Source organism: Cicer arietinum, unplaced genomic scaffold (genome assembly GCF_000331145.2).
Source record: "Cicer arietinum cultivar CDC Frontier isolate Library 1 unplaced genomic scaffold, Cicar.CDCFrontier_v2.0 Ca_scaffold_6423_v2.0, whole genome shotgun sequence".
NCBI lineage: Eukaryota > Viridiplantae > Streptophyta > Magnoliopsida > Fabales > Fabaceae > Cicer > Cicer arietinum.
The window spans coordinates 545,753-550,118 of NW_027340069.1; the positions used below are offsets into that span (position 1 = coordinate 545,753).

The window sequence follows — 4,366 nt, forward strand, 5'->3', positions numbered from 1 at the left end:
AATATGATACTAGTTTCTGTAAATTTATAGATACATATTATAATATATGCTTGAAAAACAGTAGGGAAATTAATTTGAATGAAGGGTTTACCACATGAGAAACCATGGTGAAGATTTTCTTCTTATCGGACTTCTAATAAATTTTTGAAAAAAAATAATTGGTTGAATATAACTTTGTGAATATGAAGAAGTCTTGAATGCTCCCTACTTTTATAGTAAAATTGTATAAGGACATACAATTATACGGTTGGCAAAGCTTTGATATCAGTCTGGCGCATATGTCGTTTGAATGTCTAAGGTGTTTTTATATTTACAAGTCAACAATTTCAACATAAACAAATTTTGTTAAGAATTTATTGAGGTGTCTAACAATTTAAGCTATTTAAAAAATCTCAATACCTAGCTATTTATCGCTATAGCAAGTTGAGTTTTTATACGAAGATTAGTTGGTGTTAGTTACAGCTCCACAAATAATTTTACAAAAAAAGAAATCTCATTTTTCCCGTTTAATTAGTTATAGGTTTTTATTTTTATTTGGTCAAACAAAATTGTGAATAATACATATTGAAATCAATGATAGTTCCCACATTTACATGTTAAGTGGTGTATGAAATATGGATGCACCATTATCGATCACATAATACTTTGTAGTTTTATCTTTTTCATTACAATAATTTTTTTTATAGATTATCAATTTTGTTAGTTTGATAGTTCGGCAAAGTTGATAGGATGCCCTTAATAAAGTGTTATATGTTTCTTGAAATGTTTGTTCTAAATATGAATAGCCTTAATTTATTATGCACCTGTTATAGTGTAAATGTGTGTATACTTCTAAATATGAGTAGCAAAATTGCAGATACAAAATTTATTTAAATGTTCAATCTCATCAGTGAAAAACTTGTCCCATGTATGATAGTGATTTTGAATTTTTATCAGTTAGAATATGTGTCTTGTGTTATAGTTCAATCTCAAAAGCAGTAATTTATCATGTGTATGCTAGTTATTTTGAAATTCCTATCAGAGAGAACTTGTCTCGTGTATGATAGTTCTTCCTGATTATAGTTCAACTTGTCCCGTGTATGATAGTGTTTTATAAATTTTTATAAATGGTAACGTGTACGATCCTTCAATTGGAAAAGTGATAACTTATCACGTGTATGATAGTTATTTTGAAGTATTTAACTGTGATAACTTGTGTATAATAGTTCAATCTCGTCAGCAGCAGCTTGTCTCGTGTGTGTTAATTATTTTGAAATTTCTATCTGTCAAAATTTTTCACGTGTATGATTCAATCTCATAAGTGACAATATTAATAAATTATGAAAAAGGCCTACACTCTGTCGATGGAAAGTCATTTAAATCCGAACAATAAATTTTATCATCTCACCACATTATCAAACTTCCATCGTAAAATAACTATACAATTAATGACTCTTGTTAGCTGTCAGTGTAAAATTGTTTATGTTGTCAATGTATGCATATTAAACCCTAATAAATTAGACACTCGCAATAAAGTACACGTTCCTTATTTTTTTTAATATAAATTAAGATAATATTTTTTTTTATTAGTTGATAAATATTTTTTTTTCTGGGAAAATAGATAAATATCCATTTAGTTATGTATAATTAATTTTTATTGCGTCCACCGTTTTAAAATGTACTTCTATACGAATCTTATATTATTTTAATTTTTAAGTTGTGAGAGTAATTTTAAAGAGACAAAATTATATTGTTAATTTTTAATTATAAGTTAAGACATTAACTTTTGTGTTGTTTGTTGATAAATGGAATTTTTTTAGAATTGAAAATGAAATTTTGTTGTAGTTAATCTTTTGAAATGTTACTTTTAAGAGATATTTCTATGAATTTAACTTATTTTTTGTCGATTCTATTAATTTAATGAGTTTATATGTTGTGCACTAACACTGTAAAAAATTTAACACTATTATCCAATGATTACCATTCAATATGTCACATCATACTATATATTGTTAATTCAGTATCCCATATCATACTATTCGATTTAATCTAATATTTTGTTGATTATCATTTAAATCCTTAATTTCACTGATGAGTTTCTTTATCATATGAACCATATTGGTATAATTTATTTATTTCTGTTTTATTTCATCTAGCTTTCTTTTATAAACCAAACAATATATAAATCTAATTGTGGAAAAAAAAAAAGAAGCTAATAAGTTGCAAATATGATGTGTTTTAATAAGAAAATGTGTGATATATTTTAATCTCCAAATTGTTTTTTTTAAGCAACTCCAAAATTAGTTAAAAATAAAAGTATTGATATTTTAATAATACATATGTGTTGATTTCACTGCATCCAATTGTGACACTTGCTTAAAACAGTCATTTACATGCGCTTGTTTTATACATTATTAAGATAATATATAAAGATAAAGGTCATATAAATACAAAGTAAATATTCATATTAAGATAAAATTAAGACAAAAATTTAGATTAAGATAAGATTAAATTTAAGCTTAACATTAAGATATAGAGATAGAGATTAATATTAATATTAAGATAAAATGACGATTAAGATTGTGATAATATTAATACTAAGACAAAGATTAAATATAAAGATAATGTGAGTTTGTTTGTTCATACTATTAAGATTATGATTTTTTTTAATAATTTTTTTTTGACATATAAAAAGAATGTACTCATATATATCATTTTATAAATTTATTATATCTAAGTATATTTATTCATTTTATAAATATGATTTTCTTTTCTTTTCAACAATATTCTCTCGTACAAAATCATTAATCAATTAATTTATCTTCACATTTTCTTGTTGTCTTTTATTTTAATTTGTTTCTTCTATCTTTCTCTCAAGCATCAAAGTGGCAAAATTACAAATACATTGCAACTATGATATCCTTTAATAGGTTAGTAATAATTGACTAAAAATAAGGAGAGAAAAAAGTAATATTTAAATAATTATATTTGTGTTGATGTGGCTTCATGTGGTTGCGGTTGTTGTTTAAAATAACGATTTATGTGAGTTTCTTTTGTATATTATGAAGATCAAGATATATTTTATTTACAAAATCAGTTAAAAATAAATAGTATTGATATTTTAATAATATATTTATGTCGATGCTACTTAACCTGGTTGTGACACTTGTTTGAAATTGTAAATTGTTTGAGCTTTTTGTTTCTTGTTGTTGTATATTATTAAAATTCAAATCAATATTTTAATAGGCAATTTGTGTTGATGCGGTTGCATGTGTTTATGACTCGTGTTAGAAATTGTCATTTGTACAAGGTTCTTTTTTATATTGTTAAGATTAAAAAAATATTAAGTTGACATTTAGATCATAATTAATGTAAGATATTTTTTTTTCATCATTCATTTTTTTGTGTAACCATAAAGAAGCTAATCTATCAAGTTGAGTATAACAACATAGACATTAAAACTCTTCCTTCTCAATCTCTTGACTCAAATTTAAACTCAAGAGACTCATATAATCTCATTTAAATATTGATAAATATTTTTGTGACATTATTTACTCCGAAGAAAAAAAGTGACTTGATATTGTGAAGTGTGGAGAGGGTCTCCAAAAGGCAATTAAGGAAAAATGGTAAAATAAATACACAGGTTATACTCTTCATATGTCAAAAAGAAACTTTACATTAAAAAATTACAAATCATAAGAGTTTCATGTCTATGGTGTGTTTGGTAGTCGATCAGCCAAATAGATGTACATATGTCCCATAGCTCCAGTGAGAAATTCATTCTTATATCTAGATTCTATAGTCAAAATTTAACCATCATTAATCTTGATTGAACCTGGCTTTGGATAACATACTGACATTCCAACCTCGTAACCTTCCTCATTTCCTGCTTCCTTTCCCGTTCCATATCTTGGTGTTGATGTGCACAACTCCTTTCCATCCTAATTAATTAATCCAAAACAAATAATAAATGGGTTTAATCTTCATACATTGTCAGTGTAAAAAAATTTACAATGTCAGCATATAACAACTACTCATGTGTATGACTTAAGAAGTAGTTTTATAAAAGTCAAATGTTTCTAATAATCTAACACTTTTGATTGAGTGAAAGTGCAAAAACTCTTTAAACTGACATTCTATTTCAATTAAATCTTAAAGGAATAAATATTAGATATTATGCATGCACTATCACAGTATTACAACTTAAGAAACTAATTAAAGAAAACATAATACAGTTTAACAATACTCCGTCAAATTAAAATATTAAATTTTACCTGCCCATATAGACTTGCAATAACAACACCTGAATGCATATGAGCAGTGCCGTAGATAAGGTAACCACCTTTATCCATTGGGATGTTTGCTTTTTGAACATGAAACGGATCAT

At 25.5% G+C, this 4,366-nt stretch overlaps 1 protein-coding gene across 1 annotated transcript in view; it reads right to left on the reverse strand.

The window, feature by feature from the left end:
• The window catches only part of LOC101513451 (uncharacterized), a gene marked incomplete at its 3' end in the record, with an annotated part of 9,967 nt that overhangs the window by 4,752 nt on the left and 849 nt on the right, over positions 1–4,366 (reverse strand). The gene's annotated exons all lie outside the window — the stretch shown is intronic.